This window comes from Chelonia mydas, chromosome 5 (genome assembly GCF_015237465.2).
Source record: "Chelonia mydas isolate rCheMyd1 chromosome 5, rCheMyd1.pri.v2, whole genome shotgun sequence".
In the NCBI taxonomy this organism is placed as follows: domain Eukaryota; kingdom Metazoa; phylum Chordata; order Testudines; family Cheloniidae; genus Chelonia; species Chelonia mydas.
In genome coordinates, this window is record NC_051245.2 from 55,354,249 (window position 1) to 55,377,693 (window position 23,445).

Below are 23,445 nucleotides of genomic sequence, written 5' to 3' on the forward strand. Positions count from 1 at the left end.
ATTATAAAAGTCTTTGAAAAGTATGTTTTAAAATTGCATTTTTAAAGCATTTCACGTCTATCTCTTTCTCTCTCACTCCAGTTTGGTGTCTGTTTTTGCTACCTGCATTTAACTGTAATACCACACAATGGTGAACTTCTGATGGGCACACAGGGCCCAAAATCAGTTGTTCTAAAGGTGCCCTGAATACATCACTGGCACATGGACATATGTTGGGGTGTTACATAAGATTCCCCATATATTATCTAGGACCCAAATATCAGTCATGCAGCTGCCTACCCCACATGTATGCCTGCACACCATGTTGAAGTACCTTGGGTGAACTCAGAGCCATCTTCAGCCAGTGAGACAAAGCACAGTATTCAAATGTAACTGGCTTCATCTCTGTTGGAGAAGGGACCTGGCAGACACTTGGTCAACTCATACTAGAATGAGCTTGCTCAACAGAGCAAGGAGGTCAAGGCTCAGTGGTAGCCAGAGACAGGGAGACACTGCCAACTGGTTGGGACTTAAGTGTGGGGTGAAGGTCTCTGTTACAATTAACTCTAAGAAAAGAATCTGGGTGTCTTTACTGCCTTGTAACTTGCTAGTGATGGCTCCAGACTGCCCAGCTAATGTTACTGCCTCAGATGGCTCCAGTGTCCTACTGCTGTTAATAGGTTGAAAAGCTTGGGATCTCTCTCTCCTCTTAGAGATGGTCACAAAAACAGAGGACAAAATGGGGGTGTTTGGGACAGTGCATATTTTCCTCCCCACCATGATGGACTCCAAGGAACAACGGGAACATGTAATGAACTTTGAGGAGTCCTTGTGGCACCTTAGAGACTAACATTTATTTGGGCGTAAGCTTTCATGGGCTAGAACCCACTTCATCAGATGCATGGATTTTCCACTCCATGCATCTGATGAAGTAGGTTTTATATATATATACATACATACATAGAATATCAGGGTTGGAAGGGACCTCAGGAAGTCATCTAGTCCAACCCCCTGCTCAAAGCAGGACCAATCCCCAATTTTTGCACCAGATCCCTAAATGGCCCCCTCAAGGATTGAACTCACAACCCTGGGTTTAGCAGGCCAATGCTCAAACCCCTGAGCTATCCCTCCCTCACGATTTTTATATATATATATATATATATATATATATATATATATATATATACACATACACACACACACACACACACACCCCCATGATATATATATAGTACACAAAAAGATGGGAGTTACCTTACCAAGTGAGGCGGGGGGGTGTCAGTCTAACAAGATAATTCAATTAATAGTAGAATACCAAGGGAGGAAAAATCATGTTTATAGTGGTAATGAGGGTGGCCCATTTCAAACAGTTGACAAGAAGGTGTGAGTAACAGTAGGGGGAAATTAGTATGGTAAAATTAGTCCATCCACTACCAGTCTTTATTCAGGCTGAACTTTGTTTTCTTTCCTTTAAAGAAACCATATATCCTTCCCTTTGTGCTTAATATCATGCTATATGTAATTTTCTATTGAAGAGTTTATTTACCTCACAGAGGGTTTGTTTAAGGCAAGATATAGCAAAGTAAGAATTTGCTCCATAATAGAGTGCAATTCACCAGTCTGGATATTCTAGGAACACAGTGACATTGTGCCTGTCTAGGCCAGTAGAAAATGTGTGTAGTCTGAATGAGGTCATTCACGTGTGTAAATCCTTGCCAGATTGAGCCCTATACCTGTACTGTCAGTGTTGATAAGGCACAGAACATCACAAACGGTACTGACAGCAAATAAGTCACATACCCATAACATAAAAGCAAGAAGGAAAAATATATCTAGTTTGTTGTCATTTGAATGGTCGGTTTAGGCATATTGAGGATGGATTTAGTTGCTGTATCAGTAACAAGATAAACAGACAGCAAAGAATTGGCACATCTTTAAAACAAAGTTTTAAAAAAATATATATATATTTCCCTTGTTCCACATCTCTGTCTAGGCAGGAGTTTCAGATTCATTACAGTACAAAGTCATACTACCTCCTTAGTACTTCAGTAGCACTAGCTCCTTAGCTAATAGTCATACATCTCTTCAGCACTTTTAAACATGATGGGTCACATTCTGTGCTAGCAAATTTGGCCCCACATCTAGCTATATTGTGCATGAGGTCCTTTGACTAGATCACTGAAAAACAATAACTACCTTAAAATTAAGTTGGTAGTGAAATAAACAATTCAATTACCACCACACTGAGTATTGTTGAAATAGCCAAAATAACTTGTAGAAGGGGGTGTGGTGGTAACTGAATATCAAGCGTAACAAAATGCTTGATCATGCTCAGAGTTTTCTGAGAGTCTTAATCTAAGGCCAAATTCTGCATTCAGTCCTTGTGTGGAATGTTTATTGACTTCAAACTCCTTGAATCAGGGAGCAGAATATGGACCCTAGAAATATTCATCTTGATCACCACTGTAATGGGGCAGCCACCTCCCAAGCACCTGCCTCAGGGCTGGGGATGGCTCTGCAGCACCCTGACTCAGTTTCACTCTTCAGGGCTCCTTAATAAACTCCACACACATGGTTTAGTGCTGGAGATAGCTCCTCAGCAAAGTCATAAAGTTAACCACTTCCAGGAGTAACAAAAGTCCAACTAAAAAGTACCAGCAAACAAAAAAAAGATTCTTCAACCCTTCATGGGCTTCTTTTCAAACCATCTTCTAGGCCCTGTTCTCAGCCACATTTGTGTCTTTCCCCTGACCCGCTATAGATCACTCCGCCACCAGATTGATTCCCCTGGAATATCATTCACCTGCAGACCCTAGCTCAGGGCCTTCACACCTCCTGCACTGCACAGTTCTACTCCCAGACTGAGCTCTCTCAGGCTTTTTATAAGGCTCAGGTGTCCATTAAAGTATCAGATGAGGCTCTTAGTACCAGGCTGGGAAGCAGCTAATTAATTATGGCACAGGTGGGGCTCGTCCCATCTCCCCTTAAAGGACAATCAGCCAAACCATTTCTTCTGCAACTGCTGTTATACCCCAGTGACACTGAGTGTAAATCATTAGAAATACACATTCTGAAATTCAGCTGCCAGAGGTTACATTATTAGTTACAAGTAAGGCTTACTCTCCCCGCCCCCCATTTTTTTTGTTTTAAACTCAATCACTAATGAAACTTGGAGAGCACTTCGGTCAGCATAAGTAGTAGCAAAGAATTTGTAGGTGTGGCACAAAGTTGTAATGAAGTGTTACAGAACCTAAGGATATCTAATTTCAGGATATATAGATATAATTGCTAAAAAAATACTACTGTATTGTTGTGGAGAAAAGTAAAAAATCTAAAAGGAGCTCAGCTTATCAGACATGGAAAATGAAAATAAAGCCACTGAAGGCTGATGAAAAGACAGATCTAAAATGTATTATATCTTATTAATGGTGTCAACAATCCCGGCAGTGAATGATGGTAAATGTAGTGTCATGTGTCCCCCACTGTTTAGATTTGTTAAATAATGGTATTATTATTATTATTACTATATTTGTGTTATCACAGTGCCCAAGAGCCCCAGTCATGGACCAGGCCCCCACTCTGCTAGGTGCTGTTCAGACAGAACAAAAACAGTCCTTGCCCCAAAGAGCACACAATCTAAGTATAAATTAAGAGGCAACAGGGAAACCATATGAGTATACTGTCCAAATTGACAAGACAGACACGGGGTGGGGTAAGGGGTGGAACACACAAAAGAGCAAACAATGTGATAGCAGCAAATGCCATGTTAGTTCACCTATGGGGGGAGGGGGCGTTACTTAGGAGGGGATCAGCTGAACGGAAAGGGAAGGGAAGGGAGACAGGGAAGGGGAGGAAAGAGTAAGAGTGGCAGGTCTGCAGTGAGGCTATGGTGAAGAGACCGTGATGGAGAGAGAGATGGAGAGTTGGAGCAAATAGCCCATCAGCACAAGCCAAAGAAAGTCAAAGAACATTCTACAGTTTTGACTGGAATGTCTGAAGGACCCTGCTTTGGCTAGTTCTGTTCCAACCAACTGGAGCTTTTGGCTGGCTTCTCTGTGCAGTTTGTCCCCAAAAGCCATATGGCGAGGGAAAAGGGAGGTAGGCACCATCTGGAACCTAGTGCCCCCAGAGTGTGTATGTGGGTCCTTCCCTACACAGTGCTTGTCCAGGGTATTGCTGGAAGGGCGCTGGTCCCATCTGGGCCCCATTTTAACCTCCTCCCTCCAGTGCAGCAGTCCCTGCTTTGGCTACTTCTGCTCCTACCGGCTGGAGCCATGTAGGATAAACATTACTGAAAATATAAGAGGGGCTGCACAAAAGTTTTGTGGGCAAATCAGCAATTTCATAAAGGCTTAAAAAAAGAAAGAAAAAGGAAGTCCAGACTCAATTATAGGATGAAAATAATATTACAAAATAGTAAGTCATCAGAACTCCACATTCTATATGCTTCTGGAATCACAAAAACCTGTATATGCCTGTTTCAGTAAACAGGAGATCAGGAAAGCATATACCTTCAGCTCCACTCACTAGAATACAGGTATTAGTTTAGTGAATAACTTCTGCCCATTTCAACTGTCCTCTCAAGAAGTTGACAATATTATAAAATATTAGTATGACCGTTGTGCTGTCATTTAACCAGAGTAATCCCCAGATGAATCTGACCCTAGATATAAATTTTATCCTGAGACGATAAAAGAAACTACTATATAACACTGTCACCATGAATAATTTGGTCAACCCACCTTTGATCATTTCTGTATGTTTACATGATCACGACATTCAGATCCAGGAAATATTGAATTTCCTAGATCAGGTCTGTGGTCAGAAGAAAAATCTACATTTTACAAGGACCAAGCAAATTCGAATAGGGGATCTTACTACCATGGCAGGTAAGATACATTATTATTGGCTCTACTTAGCACACCCAGAAGTTGTAATATTCCTTATCTGTCTCTCAGTGGCAACAAATATAACCTTCTTCCCTGCAATTCAAAAAAACTCATTCTTTCCTATGTGGAAAATCAAAGAAATCACTTCCAATCTATTTCTTACAACTGAATGCCAATCGATAAATCAGTGGAAATGAGGCAATATAACAAAAGCAACATAACATACATCTTTTGGAAGGTAAGATTTAAACCATAGAGATGAATGATCACCTCAAGTAGTGATCAGTAAAACTGAATTCCATAGTATTAAAATAGTTACCTCCTCGTGTATATCAGTGGGACCTGGATGAACAACAGCATCTTAGGCTGGTAACTCCCATTCCCACACCTTTCTGTTGTGCAGCAGGTTGATAAACTGGGTTTGCTTCTTTTGACATTTCTACAGAATAGGGCAGAACTACCCAGGCAAATTATTGTAAATCTGGGAAATATTTGTAAAAAAAACCCACACAAGGCGAAGACTTGGAATGGGAATTTCTTATTTAAAAAAAATCTGAAACACGTTCAAATTATAAATCCACTCCTCTACCATATGCCACTGAATATGAATGTAGCTGACCAGGGAATCAGCAAGAACAACACATTATTTCCCTATACATTGACACCTGTCTGTCTGTGTGTACATGTGCAAAACACCTGTAAGTAGCCACCCCACTCTCAAAATATGATGACAAAACCAACCTCTCCACCCCCCAACACAAATCGGACAAATTTCTCATTCCTGGCCATAGATCAAATGCCTGTAAAAACATTTATCACCCCCATCAAACATTTGTGGCTGTATGAGTGTCATTGCTCAACCAGAACATATTGCAAGTAAGTTGACTGACTTAAAATATATTGGGTGGAGGATAAAGTAGAGACAGAATAAATCCACAGAAATTATTTATTTCTTCTCATTATCTCCCTTTTGTGTTTTTTCTCTTTCTCCATTCTGAATCCGAATGAGAAAACAGTGGGTACAATCCCAAATAGTCATTTTAAAGATATTTTCTCTAGATACTGTATGCCCAACCCACTTCTTTTAGTGGTACAAGGCAGATTGGGTATCAGCAAAGGCTTTCTGGGTGTTTTAGGTACCTGTCCATTTGCCAGATTCAGGATCCTGAGTTAATGGTAAGAATGAGATTTTTTTTTCCCCAAGATCAGGAAATGGATAAATCATCAATGTATGCTTCAGATCTTTGCTTAAATACTGACATTTCTAGGCAATACAGTATATTTCAAAGACTTCCAAAGACAAAATACAACATATTAAGACAAACTCTTGCTTCATTTAAACTAATGAAACCTCAGTAATTTAGGAATACAGCGCCTAGCACAATGGGGTCCTGGTCCTAGGGCTTGTCAGTGCTATGATAATAAAAATAATAAATAATAACAATAATGATTCGGGTAGAATTTGGCGCACAGTATTTTTTGTATTACAATGTTAGCTCAGGTTATAAGCAACCTGCAGCTAGACAAGTGTCAGTTCTTTTTGCATTAATTTGAATTTGTGGCAGGGGGGAGGAAATATTTCAGTTTTTAAAATTGATTTGCTAACTCTTGAGAATTTGCACAAATTTTGTCAAGAAAACAGTAAGATAATCAAGAATGACAATAGATAAAATAATGGATAATAGAGAATTGAATTTCCTTTTCGTGTGTACATTTTTTCCCTCCACTTTTTGTGTCTCATCTCAGTCTAGCATCTTGGTGGCCTTGGCATAGCAAACACAAACGCACATAGAGAAGACATGAAGTTATAAATATAAATAGGCAATTACATCATTAATCCACTGGATCATATAACATTCTCAAAGTATTTGGCATGAGAATGAAAAAAAATTAAGGAACCTGAAACATCCTAAAACAACAAAAAGTACAGTATTATCCAACTTAACACTCTATAAAACTGATTTTGTTAACGACTCATTCTTGACACTGTTGAATCACTTTTCTCTATTATGGAAAACTCCAGCAGGAAATGCAAAATTTTATCTTTCCTGGTATGTTCCCTATTCAGTACTATTTACAATCAATGGATGAACCCAACTAAAGCACTGAAATAGCACAAATATATTACCATGAACAACTATCATATGCTCCCATAAACTTTATGTTTTATCTTTTGAGAAGCTTCTGCTATGTAATAAGATTTAGCCTCTTACTTTTAATCTCATATTGCAATTGCAAGAAAAGACCTAGTACTGCTCTGGCATGTTACAGTGTTGTCATGGATACACAAGTATGGTGTATTACTTCCACCAGTAAATAAACAAGATTCTCAAAGAGTGCTTGGTAGGATTTACTAGCCCTGTAGTATTGTTACCTGCACAGAGCTTTAAATAAGCAAATGGTTTGTAGTTTTTGAATAATATCCAGTGTTGAGAGGAAGCACATATATGCTATATATATTTCTTTAAAAATCATAAGGTACATGCTAAATTGTGTAACTTTACTGTCCTCACTTTTTAATTTAATTTGCCTTTATCTCATATTTTTCATAAAATATTTGCACATATATGGGACCATTTTCTAATATTCTTTACAATTTGTGGCAGTCATCTAATAACTGCTTAAATAGCTGCACAACATGTTTACAAGTGCAACTTATAAAGGACAGATTGATCATTCTTATAGCAGATAGTGATATTTGTAATTTAAAAAACAGTACTAGGTGATATTAAAATTGTGTCTTTTCTAAAACAAAGTCCTCTTTCCATTCACAGACTACAGAGATGAAATTCAATCACTTACTAGCATATATGTCAACAGCTACAACAGACTTGACTTGACTCCAACAAATCAGTATCTTATGTTGATGAAGGGATGTAGATTAGATGCCTTAAGCTTATGTTTCAAGAAAGAAAAACACAGATTGTTAAGAATGCTATATTTAGTTCTGTGTATTAAACTTAGCAATAGCAAAAGTCTGACTCATATCTAGGCACTCCAATTTCTCACAGAAATATCTAATTAAATCAGGTAAAAATCTCTGGTTTTACAGCTTTAGAAATATAAACCCTTAGCATTTTAAATAAAATTCACTGAAGAAAATAACATAATTGTGTTTTATGTAAAATTCATGGAACTTTCCTATTCAGAAAGCCTGCATTGTATAATGATGCATTCAGGCACACACTCTGTATGTATATCGCCAGAATGTTCTGTTGGGTTTAATTGTTGGCATAACTTTGCTGATTGGACTGAGAAAACCTAATTTAGGACTAGACAGAGTGAATAATTCACAATGAATAATTTATTTGTTAAATTTAGCCATTTTTTCAACTCTTGTCATGTCTGCAAGCAGATTGCAAGCTAGGGGTTGGGGGGTTTTTTTGTTTTTTTTTTTGAGCGGGGCTTATATATCTATATCTATGATATGATTACGAATATTCAAAATCTGAGCTATGTTGGTTTGTTGTGATTGGCCATATAAGACATATGGGGTTGTTTCTGTTCCCTTACTGGGGGTTCAATCCTGCAAAGTGCTGAGCTCTCTGCCCACAATCCAGCTAAGCACAAAGGATCAGATTTTTAAAATATTTAGGCGCCTAGCGGGATTTTCAAAAGCATCTTGGTGCCTAACTTCTATTGATTTCAATGGACATTAGGCACCTAGATACTTTTGAAAATCCCAGTAGAGGCCTAAATACCTTGACAATCTGGTTCAAAGTGCTTAACTTTAAGCACGTGCACATTCCCATTAAATCCAGAATGTCCAGCACCCTGCAGGACATTCTGGATTTAATGGGCCCTGGGTGAGCACACAGTAAAAATTCTTCTGCATAGAATATAAAATTTGCTTTCCACAAATATTTTGCCAGTAAAACTCAGTTGTGAAAATGTTTGCCAAAAGTGATCACAAAAACGTCATGAACACAGCCATAGTGAATTCATGAAATAATTGGAATGAATATTTGTGATTTGTTGTTTGTTTGCATTACTTACTATTTAAGATACTGCATAATAAGTCATATGGATTGCTTTTTAAAAGATACCAGTACAGCACTTTGAGCTCCTTGGGGACAAGAACATGGCTTCTTCTGTGTTTGGAAAACACATAGCACACTGGGGGCATTGCTGAAAATTAATAAATAATAATAATTAGTACAATCCTGCAATATTTATTCACATGAGTAATTCTTACACATGCAGGTAGTCACACTGCAGTCAAAGGATCTATTCACATGTGCAAGAATTACATGTCAGTAAAGGTTACAGGATCAGACCCAATAGATGTAAACTGAAACATGAGCAGCTGAATCATATTATGAATGTTCCATGAATCACTAATTTCTGTATTTAAGCATTTGCAGTCTTGTAGAAAAGAGACATTTAATGTAAGCAGCCTTCACACCTTACGGATTATAGCAGGAAAAACCTGAAATACTGATTTATTTCCATATTCAAGCTATAGTAGAGATTTTGTTTAAAAGAATACCTTTGTGCTTCCTAACAGACAATGAGGCACCAAAATAGCTCCTTTAGAAATTAATCTGTTTAGACTATTACTTGGCAGGCCTAAATATGGGTAACAGTTCTGTTCTTTGTGGGAATGATGTTATTGTCATTTAGTAGCCACAATTTCTCTTTTCCTTAGATACTTTGAGTACTGTTTGAAAAGCTGTGCTTTAAATGAGGAGTTCAGTGCTGAGGGAGTTAATTTAAATTTGATAACAAATGGCTCTGCTTTTGAAATGAATGTAGCCTGGCAACTTCAACTGAGAACCCTTCATAGGGCCTCAATTATGTATGCAGCTTCTTTGAGAAATAGTTTCACACATCTGACCCAAGGCCCACTATGTTGTTGCCATGAAATAAAACTGTATGAAGGCAATGTTTCATTTCTGTACACTTTTCACACAAGCAGGCTTTGCCCCCTCCCCCCACCTTGTGCGGATGCGCACACACGCAAACACACACAAAATCTTTTATTCTGAACCCGTTTCTTATATTTTTTCTATGGTTCATGTCTGAATAAAAATATAAAAGAAATAATCAATTGCCCAGTACTTAATGTGTGTGCTTATATTTTAAGAATTTCAGCTCATGCTTCCAAGCTGCCCTAATCAAAGCAGTAGTGTGAAACCAGACAGACAGACAAACGGTTAAACATCCACACCATTTCATTTTTTTTCAAAATGGCTGCTTTGTCTGTGTGCATACACCAATAGCAAATGTCCTTCTGTTATTGTACAGCCAATTTGATGTGTCAAGTATTCATATGCTAATAATGGTACAGTTTCTCACTTTTTTCACAGATAAATTGTAAAGATTGTTACAGACAGTGAAACACAAGAATAAACAACCTTTATTTCAAAAGTGATAAATTACTTTCCATTCAAATAACATGCAACACATGCTGCTGACCATTATTGTTTCCATTTATTGCTAGTTTGCCTTCTGTTTTTTTTTCCCTTAGAGTAGTTAGAAAATATTTAGCAGATACAGCAAGACTGGATACAAATGACACGATTTCATTAATTTGCTTTGTGGTTTCATGACATGAACTTCATTTTTTATTCTGTTTTTACAGGCGATGAAAGTTTGTGATTGGAACGGACATTGTTCTCCCACATAGAACATTCACATTTTTTTAAAAAACCCTGTAATGTGCAGGATTTTAAGAGTAGACTGTCTCCCCTGCCATTTTTACAAAAATGCCATAACATACCCCCAAATCATTCTGTTTAAAAATGCCATTAGTAAAGAGCTTCCCGAATGTAATTTAAGGTGGAAGCCAGAAAAAAATCTGAAAGCTTCTGTTTGGCTGGAATGTGTAAGTTGAATCAACAACTAAAAGGTATGTAAAAAAGAAAGGTAGTTCAATTTTGTTTTCTAAATTAAAATATAAACATTTTCACAACAGTATGGTTTATAAATGCAAAAGGAAAAGAAAAAGGCATAATGCTGAAATAATCAATATGAACAACAATACAGCACTGACAAAATAAACTTGCTTTATATCAATAGGCACTTGTTTTTATCAACATAAAAAATGAGCATGCATTACTACTGATTAAAAAAGGTGGAGTTACACATCACAGTAGTCAAGGATCATATTTGTGTCCTCAGTCCAGACACAAAAATGTATTTACATAACCATGTGGTTGTAAATTCAATCCATAAATGTAAGGAAATGCAGAGAAACACTAGGAGTCCAGACTGAGAGACACTGTTAATTAAATTAACCACTGTTATGTGTAGGTGCCACTGTATTGGTCAATTGGCCTGGTTCTTTAAATCCTTGCATTGTGCCAAGGTTCTGTGAGGGGGCTGAGGTTGGTTATGTACTATACCATGCCTGGAGAAACTCTTATAGGGGAGCATTTTCTTGCCTTGGTGGGTTTTAAATTTGAATGTCAGCTAAATTGAATGCAAAAAGCTGTGTTAATCAATGTTAAGTTTGCACTCTTACAATCATATAAAGTTTGGTAATACAAAGTTGTTCCCACAGCAAGATAAGTCCAGCCATATTGTACTGTCCTGTATGTTTATAGTATATCTTTAGCAATATAAACAGTATTACATTAAGCTACATATTAAAATCAGAAAAACCAGGAATAGAAAATACTATATATGTTAAGTTAATGTATGCTCTGTGTTGAGGTAATGTTAAGTTTAGGAAATTCCTGATCTTTCTTATTTTAATAGTGCACTCTTTTAAGTTGCATTAATCTTGGGGGTTTGTTTTTGAATTTAATATTTTAGGCACAAGGAATTTTTTTGTTTTTAAATAAATGAAAACTGCAAAGGCAAAAGGGCGGGGGAAGAAGGCAAAAATATTCATTGACCAGTTGGCCGGTCAACTAGTGCCTACTGAGTTCCTTAAAAAAGTGAACACTGGCTTAGTTAAGAGTCAGCAGCTACTATGTATCATTGAAAAAAATGTACATTTCTGGAAAGATGCATACCTGTACAATGTAGCAATCCAAAAGAGAGAACTCTCAGATTCAGTGAAAGTTTTCAGCTGTACTTGGCTAGTACTGTACAATATGTAAAAGTTCATAACTTTGTTAATTTCTTGCTAATTTTTCCGAAAAAAGTTGAGCCATTTTATATCAGATGTCTCCTCTCAAATTAATATGGTGCTAAATCAGGAACTCAAGATGGAATTGTTAATAGAATTAACAATATTTAGCACTCAATCCTGCTGTCCTGCTCAGGCAAACCTACTGAAGTCAAAGACTGAGCCCTCAGGGCTACTTCTCAACTTCTTTTGTTATGGAAGTGTCATAACCCAGAAGAATTGCTGTAGTTCCATGGTGATAGGGGTTGGGATGGGAAAGGAATGCAGAGCAGTGTGAGGTACCCACATTTTGTTTGGGCATAGTAACGCTTTGCAGCGCCTAAACCTCCTCATATCCTGTCATAACAGCAATGGAGGAGCTCTACCTGAGCTTCTGGAGACTGATGATTCACTACTAATCCTATGCACTTGCAAATGAGCACACAGCCTGTTTCCTAAGGCTCTGATCCTCCAAACACTTCCACATATGCTTAACTTTAACCATGTGAGCAGACCCATGAAAATCAATGGCAACAGCTTATTATGACAGTGGTGTGTTCTTGCCAGCATATCAAGCCTAACATTAAGAACTAGTATCAAGGTCCTGGTATGATGAAGATGCACTTGCAAAAACTAACATCAAGCATATTATTTTTCAGGCTTGGTCATGGAAGTTTTACTCAATAAGGACTATTTACATGCCACATTTCAAGTTTCAAAGTGTAGCTGGTTTTGAGTTAACTATGCCGGGGGGGGGGTGAGGAGAGAACAAAAGTGTAGGGGGGAAAGTAAGCAATTTTCAGGGTGAATGTTGTATTTTTTTCAGACACTCAGAATTCAAAAACAGCTTGAAGCGATTTTTTCAAACATGTTAAAAATAAAAATAAATCTTTGTCTCTGTGCACAAAACTATGCACGAAAAATTTCATCTCAAAAGGAGAATTCTTCAGTAAATTATGAGGAAGTGAAAACATGGGGCTATTATTGAAACCATTTTGCAACCTTAAAAATAGTGTCCACAGAAGCAAAGACTATCATTTAGTTTTTTGATAGTTAATTTCTTTTAGCGCCTGATCTAAATTACATTGACTTCAGTGGGAGTTTGATCAGACCCTTAGGTAGTATATTAAAGAAAAGTATCAACAGCATGCATTTGAAAACTCCATAATTTACAGTATGACATTGTGGATTATTGGGTAACCATGTTACTGCTTTTAGAAATACCATAGGCCATCAGGGAAATACATAGCTAAAAAGCATTTGAAATATGTACTAACTGGATCCAGTAAATAAATAGGGTGAGATAGTACACCCTAGACCTGAGCATGGAGGGGACCCTGTGTTTATGGTTCTCTTCTCCCCATTACAAAAGGTAGCCTCCATGGCAGAAGTCCCTCTCTTCCCCCAGGCCCATGGCATGCACTCCATTGGATTTGGGGCTAGACTATGGCCTGTTCCACTGTGGCCTCTAACAGAACAATTTTAAAATGAGTCTCTTTGGAGTTGTTTTTTAGATCTGCCACACCAAGACTTAGAGACTTTTAAGGTGATAGATAGTAGATGTTAATGACTCAAAAGGAGATGTAGCAGGTCAGTGAGGACAAAATGTGTCTATGGTTAAATCAACATATGCTAAATAGTTGTGAAATTTTCATTTGAAAACCTGATTGTAGATGTTCAGTGACTACTCTGTTTTTAAGATGAAATGCCATAATCAATTATATTTTTTACAAATTACAGAAAGTTATTAGCTCACACTGCTGACTAATTACCTGTTGCCCGCACCCTCGCAAGTATGGAAGGCTCCATTTGCAACAGATCTGTGTGGTAACACTGCTCAGGACTGGCAATCCATGGGGAGCCCACACAGGACGTGCAGCTGCCTCTATGAAGCCCTACCACAGAAGGGAGATTATGAGGGTGGGACCAAACCAAAGGAAATGTAGGACCGTAGAACCCATGATTACAGGGGTGCATCCAGTCAAACATCTCCCCAGCCCACCGGAAGAGATCAACCCTGAGGCTGGCGTAAAGGCCACCAACTGCCAGTCCAATGATTAATTCATCTTTATCCATCAAAATGATGTGCCCAAAATAGAATTTACCTTGTGTAAGCTGCAATACTTTTCATGTTAGATAATTATCATCTATAATGTATAGAATCTCTAATGATGTTTTACTACTGGCTGGGGGGAGATGGATCAGTGTTCAAGTCACATTCCCCATCAGTACCCGGCCCAAGCCAGGAAAGCTAATGATCCAACCAGTGGACCAAATTCGGTGATGCATCCTGGTCATGTGCCACCTGAGGCACATTGTGCATATGCTAAGAAGAAGACTAGTGGCTGCATGAGATCTCCAGAATATGTCTCCCAAACACCACATCACTGAATATCTAAAATTTTCTTATGCTCTATTTTTGTTTTACACTTTTACAAATGGTTAAGTTACAAATAGATTTGTAAAATGTTGGTCTTAGTTTTATCATGACTTGAACATTAGAGTAAAAGGATTAGTTTATGGTAGATGGAAAGGGAAAGAGTGTCATCTTTTGTTTTCTGGGACTCACATCAGAAGTGAACTTAAATTATTTTGTAAAATGAAACAAAGTAAAACGCACAAGGAACTATTACAAGAACGTTACATTTTTAATTCAAAATATAACATCTGTCACAGCTACCGCATTTCTCAGATGAATGCTATTAATTTATATATTTTCCAGATAATTATGAAAGATGAAATGAATAACTTTTTGTATCTGTTGTTTCTTTTTCATTTAGTGTCTCGTTATCTATGTAAATATAATTACACCTCATTCAGGGTTATGCATTTACAATATTCGGATTTTTCAAATTTCTAGTCCTTAGTGCAATTAGCACTTTATTCAAAAATAGATGAGTCAACCACGAGTTTACCTCTATCATCTACCTCACATCTCATCTATCATTTTACCCTCAAGCACCATTGTAGTTTGCTTTTGGGACTGCCTTTTAAGTGTGGTGGTTTGACATACTACCGTGAACTTGAAACAGTAAATACAAGGTTATTTCAGGATTAATTCAATATGTGTCAGCTTCCTGAGATATTTGATCTTTCATAATTTACTAATGTACATGAAAACCAGGCAAACTGATCTGTGGTAATGTAGCAATATTCTACATTTAACAACAATGGCCCCATTATAACATAGGTCTCAATTAAAAACAAATAGGAGGGAGAGTATAATAAACTGAGAGACTGTTAATGGACTGCAGAAAACAAGGCTTTTGTCTGCTTGCCTCAAAAAAGTGCAGGTTCTAGGTGTTAATTACAAAACAGGAGAAACTTATAGCGAGTGACTTGGAGGTAAGATTTCCAATTTACGGCAAACTACAAAAAGGAAAAAAGAAAAGAATGAGGGATATAGGTGTTTATGACCCTAGAGATTCATGAAGCTGAATACAGGTTTTATAACTTTTAGACACTTTGTGAAAAAACAAAGTTTTCAGCCTACTTCAGTGTCAATTCTATATGTGAGGGAGAAATGAAAGAAACAACTATTAAGAGTGACAAATGAGAAGTATTGAACCTCTCAGTTTTCCCCATGAGAAATCATCCTCCTTGAAACTTGACCATTATGCCTAGTGGTGCTGGAACTAAGAGTGCTCAGGGTGCTGCCACACCCTCTGGCTTGAAGTAGTGATAACAAACACCAAATACATGGTTTCCATCATAAGCACCCCCACTATAAAAATTGTTCCAGTACCCCTGATTGTGTCTGTCGACTCTGCTGCCCTATATAGATGCTACCTCAATGATATCTAAACCTATATAGGTTACTTATATTTGCCTTTAATTTTATATACTGGGAAGTTCTTTGTGATACTTTTGAATGAAAAAAATAAATTGGATTGGATTATACTTTCGAAGGTCAGAGTGACAGAACTCCCAAACCTCTGATTCTAGAATCCTCCATTTCTCAGTAATATTATCTGCTCACTTTGCTATTTCCCCCTCTAAGTATGTCACTAGCAGAATATGAAATAATTTGTGTAATGTTTGGATACAACTGAAATTGGTAGGCTATGGTCACATCAGTGAAAAATAAACAATATAGGTATGCACTATGAAAGATATGACTTCCCTGAGATCATCCACAGTCTCTACTCTGATCACATTTAAGTCCCACTTAAAGACCCACTTCTGCTATGCTGCCTGCTGTGAATTTGGTTGACTTGTATAAAATATTCATATTTGTTGTTCCCAGTGTTGCCAACTCTCACGATTTTATCAAAAGTCTTACAATATTTGGTGTTTTTCTCAAAGCCCAAGCTCTTGGCGATAAGTGTTTAGGGGATAATTTCAGCTTTCATTTAAAGAAGAAGTTTCTAGCCCATCTAGTTGATGAGAAAATCCTTAAAGCATGCACTGAGTTAACCCTGAAGGCTCAGAAACCAGAAAGCAAATAAAAAATATTTACTATTTAAAAAAAAATCTCATAATTTTTAAAATAATTTAATAGATTCATAGACTTCCAGGCTGAAATCTTATGGGCTTGGGTCCCGACTCATGATTTTGAATGCTTGGCAATAAACTTTGTACACTTGTCCATTTGACCTTAAACAATGATTACATAGGACCAGGGACCATTCCTTCTTGAATGTCTGGGGAGCACCTAGAGCATTATAAGCACAACAAACAATATTTGATTACCAGGTTATCTGAGCCAATAGATTACCATTATTTTTGCCCCTCCCATCGGAACTATTTTGCTAGTGCCTATGAGCAAATATGAATACTAGCAGATCAGCCACTTGCAGCTTAATGAGCTACACTGGGGGACACAGGTGGGCAGCCTGACTGGAGCTCAGCGATTGAAATTCCTACCACTCTCATAATAGTATGGGCCAGAGAGCAGGAGTGGAACACCAGTGGAAAATTTTCTGTAACTTACCATCATGTAGCATACCATGTGTCGAGCTGTCCTGCAGTGGCTCAAGAGTACGACTACCAACCTCAGGGCAGACTGTTAAGAAGCAGGGTGCAAACCTCAAATTGGTTGGGAGTTCTATACTTAGATTTCACCAACCAATTAGCAAGCGTAAGCTCCTCAAGCACTATAAGTGCCTTAACATGGAATTGCACGCGGTCCCCTTGATTCACTGTGTTCATCTGCAATTTCTGCAGCCTCTAAAATTGTGGGAGTTTTTTTTGTCACAGATGGTTGCCTTTTTACATCATCTGTAACTACCCATAACAATTGCTTCTGGGACATCAGATCAAACATAAGAACATAAGAATGGCCATACTGGGTCAGACCAAAGGTCCATCCAGCGCAGTATCTTGTCTACAGACAGTGGACAATGCCAGGTGTCCCAGAGGGAGCGAACATAACCGGCAATGATCAAGTGATCTCTCTCCTGCCATCCATCTCCACCCTCTGACAAACAGAGGCTAGGGACACCATTCCTTACCCATCCTGGCTAATAGCCATTAATGGACTTAACCTCCATGAATTTATCCAGTTCTCTTCTAAACCCTGTTATAGTCCTAGCCTTCAAAACTTCCTCAGGCAAGGAGTTCCACAGGTTGACTGTGCGCTGAGTGAAGAACTTCCTTTTATTTGTTTTAAACCTGCTACCCATTAATTTCATTTGGTGGCCCCTAGTTCTTATATTATGGGAACAAGTAAATAGCTTTTCCTTATTCACTTTCTCCACACCATTCATGATTTTATAGATCACTATCATATCCCCCCTTAGTCTCCTCTTTTCCAACCTGAAAAGTCCTAGCTCTTTAATCTCTCCTCATATGGGACCCATTCCAAACCCCTAATTGTTTTAGTTGCCCTTTTCTGAACCTTTTCTAATGCCAGTATATCTTTTTTGAGATGACGGGAACAACATCTGTACGCAGTATTCAAGATGTGAGCGTACCATGGATTTATATAAGGGCAATAAGATATTCTCCATCTTATTCTCTATCCCTTTTTTAATGATTCCTAACATCCCATTTATTTTTTTGACTGCCACTGCACACTGCATGGACGTCTTCAGAGAACTATCCACGATGACTCCAAGATCTTTCTCCTGATTAGTTGTAGCTAAATTAGCCCCCATTATATTGTATGTATAGTTGGGGTTATTTTTTTCCAAAGTACATTACTTTACATTTATCCACATTAAATTTCATTTGCCATTTTGTTGTCCAATCACTTAGTTTTGTGAGATCTTTTTGAAGTTCTTCACAGTCTGCTTTGGTCTTAACCATCCTGAGCAGTTTAGTATCATCTGCAACAGTTTTCCATAATCACTTTCAGCCCCACCCCCATTATCCATTTTCTCATAAAATTATACATTTTATGTACATATTCAACATGAATCATATTGTCAAACATTGTGAGATTTTTATACTTCAATTGGGCTATTATGTATCCCATGTAATTTCTCAAAGGTGGACAGGAACTCTTCTATACAGTCAGTTTCTTTATAAATTGGGCAGATTTTCTCCTACACCCTTGTGTTGTGGGGGTTATACTCACTGACTGGGGAAGCACCTTTTGCTGCTCCAGTTTTTTGAGCTAGATTGCTTGATCTACCATCAGCCTCCTGTCTGCCCTTTTCTCAGCTTCCTTGTTGACTTTGACTGCTGCTATTTGTTCCATGCAACTTTGGTGGGCTTTCTCCTCAGCTGCTTCACTTGCTTTGGTTTCCCTGATCCGCAATTCTGCCATTAATTTCTGGTGCTTGTGTTCTTTCTGGGCTCTAAGGTGCTGCAATCAGGCCAGTTCCACTGCAGTGATCTTCTCTGCAGCATCTGGGGCAAGAGGGTCCTCTCTCTCTCCATCAGTCTCCCTTTGATCAAAACTTATGAGCCAAGCTCTCAGGTCCTGAACTGGGGTTTCCTTTTTATGGGGTAGTGCCTACATAATTGTTTAAGGTCTTTTCTCTCAAGACCATTATATCATTCATTGTGTCTATTCTTTAACCTTTAAAACTCTCAATGTCAAGTTTAAACTTTAACAGCACTGGGGTTAAGATCTATAACCTTAATTGTCCTGTGGTATGTAACTCCTGCAAGACTATGCAGGGGTCAAGCTGTCCTGGAGTGGCTCAAGAACATGGGTACAAATCTCAGGGCAGATTTTTACAACGCAGGGCGCAAACCCCAAATTGGTTGAGTTTTATGCTTAGATGTCACCAACCAATTAGCAAGTGTAAACTCCTCAAGCAATATAATAACCTTAACATAGAGTCACATATAACCCCCTTGGGTCCTCCAAATATATCTTGCCACCCTGGTAAGCTAATCTTTGTGATAGATCGTCCCTTATACCAAAGATCACAGCAATATTTAGGTTACTCCCAGTCCCAAAGGGCCAGTCACTTACCCCAGGTCAAGTCTACTTTAGATCTCACACCAAAGACAGCCCTTGGAGCCAATTCCATAATAAACTATCTGAAGGTTTATTAGCTAGGAAAATGAAATAAAAGAGTTATTTACAAGGTTAAAGCAGGTAAATATATATTATATATATATATATATATACACACACACACACACACACACACAAATAAATTCCAATCTTAAGTTTCAAAAAGCAATAGAAGCTTCTATAATAAGCAAGCTCTATATGTCCTTTAGGGCTAACCCAGGGCAAGCACTTGGGATCTTTTGCTTATGCTAAGTAATCCTTGCGCCTCAGAGTTCAAGCAGCATAAAAGATACAGTCCCTGATTGTTAGTATGTTTTATTCCTTCCCCCCTTCTGCTTCCAGTCACAAATTCAACTGTTGGGAGGAATTCACTTGTAAGTCTCATCTTCTGATTCGGGGTCGGGGTAGGAGAGGAGCAGTGAGCAATAAACAAAGTCTTTTGTTCTGTGATGCTCCACAGTCGTTCATCTGGTGTTGATGGGCCTTCTTTGTTGGACAGAAGATAACACCTCCTGTTGGAAACTAGTATTTCAGACTCGTTAATGCTTTTCTTCTGTCTGGTGATTTACAGTTACTGAGCAAATGTTACACAAACAGATCCCGGTCATCCATGGGCAGGATTGAACCTGGGACCTCTGGAGCTTAGTGCATGAGCCTCTACTGCATGAGCTAAAAGCCATATGGGCCTTAGCTAAGGCTGTAGAGCAGACTCATTAATCTCTCTCTCTAAATCGCCTCAGTGCCACTAGATGGGACAGAACACCACACATAGGAGGTGTGTGGATTACACAAACACTTAAATATTATCTTATAACATGGGATACAGATATTATAAGTGAGATTAATGCATGCAACAACTTACAAGGATTTCATAAGTCTGAATACATTCTCATTATTCAAATACTTATTTAAACCATACCAGCACACAGGTGAGCCAGACTGGTTGCAGTTATTTAGTTAGTGCAGTTAGTGTCAAGGTTCAGTTGAGCCCTAGGGGCCTTGGCATGAGCTGGCGCCTGGTTTGCCAATGTCACACCATGCACCTCCCCCAACAAAGGCCATCAGGAGCATTGCAGCTTCTGTAACACCCAAGTGGCCAGCAACCCTTTGCAGGAAGTATGCCAGGCCCTTACTGTAGTCATGAGTCAACAAGCTAAAATGGGTCTGATGGGGGAACAGTCCTTATTCATTGGATGCGGTCTGGATCCCAGAAAGAAGGCACCAAGTCCCCACCCCCCCAACTGATTATGTAATCAAAGTTCAACTCCTACCTCTTGAACTACGAGTATAAGCGTTAGTTAGGGGAATACCCACATGAACTACAAGTACCAATGTCTTCCTCTTCAGAGTGCGGCTGTGGGTGCGCAGCAAGAAGCACAACCTGGAACTCCCTGATAGGTCTGCATACGTCCACCACACTGCTCTAGTCCAGCAGATGGGATGCTTGGAGACACAATATTGAGCATTCATGGAGACATTTCATAGAAGCAACATATTGAAGTCCTGCTCTTTAATGCAGCATGAATTAAGAACAGATGTGTAATGGCGTGCAAAAATGTATAATACCATTCAGCCACTAGGTGACACTATGTGTAAAATATCTTATTTAAAGGAACCTCTGCAATACCTCACAGAGCATTAAATGAGCTTATGATGAATACATCTAATGTGTTTAAGAAAGCGCTGTGACCAGTCCATATCTGGTACAAAAGAACATGACATGGTGTCAGGAGTAAACTAAGAATAGAAACAGAATTAAAACAGCAACAAAGGTTGCAGAACCACTTCATCATCCCAGCTTTGGCAAATCTTCAGAATAGACAGACTGGAAACAACATTTTGCAAGATTTTGCATTGCAAACAAATGCCAGAAAGAAACAGGAGATATACAGATATCTTCATTAATTTATGCTATGGGGAAGCAAGCAGAGCATATCTTTATATCCTTTGACTTTACTGAAGTCTGTCACAAAGATGACTATGAAAGGGTTCTGGCTATGTTTGATGCACACTTTATACCCCCAGAGAAATGTGATTTATGAAAGAGTATGTTGTAACCAGAGAAGTCAAGAACCAGGGGAAAATGTTGAATGTTTTATAAGAGCGCTACATACATTGGCTGAAAACTGTGATTTTGGGAATGCAAAACATGAAAATATCAGAGACAGGCTGGTTATTGGGTTAACAGACAAAGATCTTTCACAGCAGCTACAAGTGAATGAGATTTAACCCTAGCCACAGCTATACAAATAACAAAGCAGACAGAATTAGTCAAACAACAGAAAATAAGGCAGGAGCAACTTGAAAAACCTGAAAAACTAGCTTAGAAGCTATAAACAGATATTTGAGTGTTAAAGTCATTATTGTTAAACCCCTGAGGCAAGGAGAGAGAACTCCCAGGCTAAGAGGGACAAATTCCAGCCTACATGCACAAGGCATGAAAAAAGGCATATCCCAAGAGATAATGCATGTCCAGCCAGAGACATCTGGTGATATCAATGCATGAAATATGGACATTTTGCAGCTGTTTGACACACCAAAGCAGTCAGAGAGTTGACTCATATTACAGACAAATCAAGAGCCATTGTTTCTGGGATTTATCATTTGTGAAGACACAGAGCTTGCCTGGAGAGTGAAACTGAATATTCATGGCAAGACTACTGACTTCAAAACTGACTCAGGAGCTGACATCACAGGGACTTACAATCACCCATTAAAGGATTTTATGATGAACATATCTGGTGTGGATAAGCGAGCTCTGTGACCAGCCCATATCTGGAACAGACAAACATGACAAGATAAACACAGCTTTGGCTGTTTAGGAGGGGCTGGTTTCCAGTGAGTACTTTGTACACATGTAGAGCGCCTAATGATGGTACACAGATTGGTCAGCTTCTTATAGTTTTCTTGAAATTTCTGTCCATTCTGGTAGTGGTCATGGTCTAGGCAAATTGCATTACTAAAAAACAAATGGGATCAGGATGAGGAACCAAACCTGGAAGGCATCATCAACAAGCACCCATCAACCAGAACAGGTAATGCCTGTGATTTAAATGTCATTTACTTTAACACAAGGTATGTTGTCTTATAATAATTTCTCATTATTTTATATTATAATAGCAACCAGAAGCCTCAGTCAGGACCAGATTCCTATTATACTGTATTAAGCACTGTACAGATCCTTGCAGTTAACAATTGTATTTTTGACGATAACTTGTTTGCAGATAGACAGTTTAGAACACTTGCACTGAAGGGCAGTGGAGATCTTATTTGATTGCTTGACACCACTTGGGCACCTGACCATTAACTTTTGGTAGGAGGGAAAATATTATTTTCCCAGGCAACAGTAAAGTGCTTGGGGCCCAATAATGGGATACAGTTATTTGTCTGTTTCAGAGATAAAACAGGTAACTATGTGGTCAGCTGGTACAATGTGGACAAGTTTGAGGTTTCTGTGACCATGGCCTCCCTTTCCATTTGGCTGAGATTTCCCTTTATGTGCAGATAGTCTTGCCATATACAGGATGATGGAAGTTGGTCAGGGAATGGCATCAGATATAAAAGAACAGGCACCAAAGATATCTAAGTTATCGCAGTTGCTTCTCTGGATGCACAAAAGGTTTTTTTATGTCATTTTTCAAGTAATGTACATTCCACATGGCTTTCATGGAAGCCCTTTTTCTTCAGCCTTCCAGATCAGTGACCTGGTGGACAATTGTGGCAACAAGTTTGGAGCGCTGCATCTGCCAGCTACAATTGTTCCCAAATAGGATACAACACACCTCTGGTTTTTCACAGAACAACGTTGATACGACTAAAATAAAACTCAGCTAATTACTTGGCTTGGGATTGTAGGCATGCCTCTGCAGTGGCCTGTTCTGGATCTAAACCGGGCTACACTCTGGACTTGGTTGTTCCATTGCAGGGGCGTCTAGCATGTAGTTGTACTGAGACATATGTATGGACATATATGCAGGGTATGTCTACACTGTAATTAGATATCTGTGGCTGGCCTCTGCCAGCTGACTCAGGCTCGTGGGGCTCATTCTGTGGGGCTGTTTAATTGCATTTGGGCTCAGGCTGCAGCTGGAGGTCTGGGACCCTCC

The 23,445-nt window shown here is 38.6% G+C and overlaps 1 long non-coding RNA gene across 2 annotated transcripts in view; it reads right to left on the reverse strand.

Annotated features, from left to right (window-relative positions):
- The window catches only part of LOC102944490, a 163,764-nt gene that overhangs the window by 10,552 nt on the left and 129,767 nt on the right, over positions 1 to 23,445 (reverse strand). Inside the window, exons 5-8 of one of the 2 annotated variants that reach the window (XR_006290978.1) lie at positions 20,654 to 20,782; positions 19,295 to 19,377; positions 8,865 to 8,996; positions 7,671 to 7,763 (exon numbers count right to left, since the gene is read on the reverse strand). This is a non-coding gene — a long non-coding RNA (uncharacterized LOC102944490). The remainder of the gene's footprint in view (positions 1 to 7,670; positions 7,764 to 8,864; positions 8,997 to 19,294; positions 19,378 to 20,653; positions 20,783 to 23,445) is intronic. The other variant, XR_005226004.2, reaches the window with a different exon arrangement.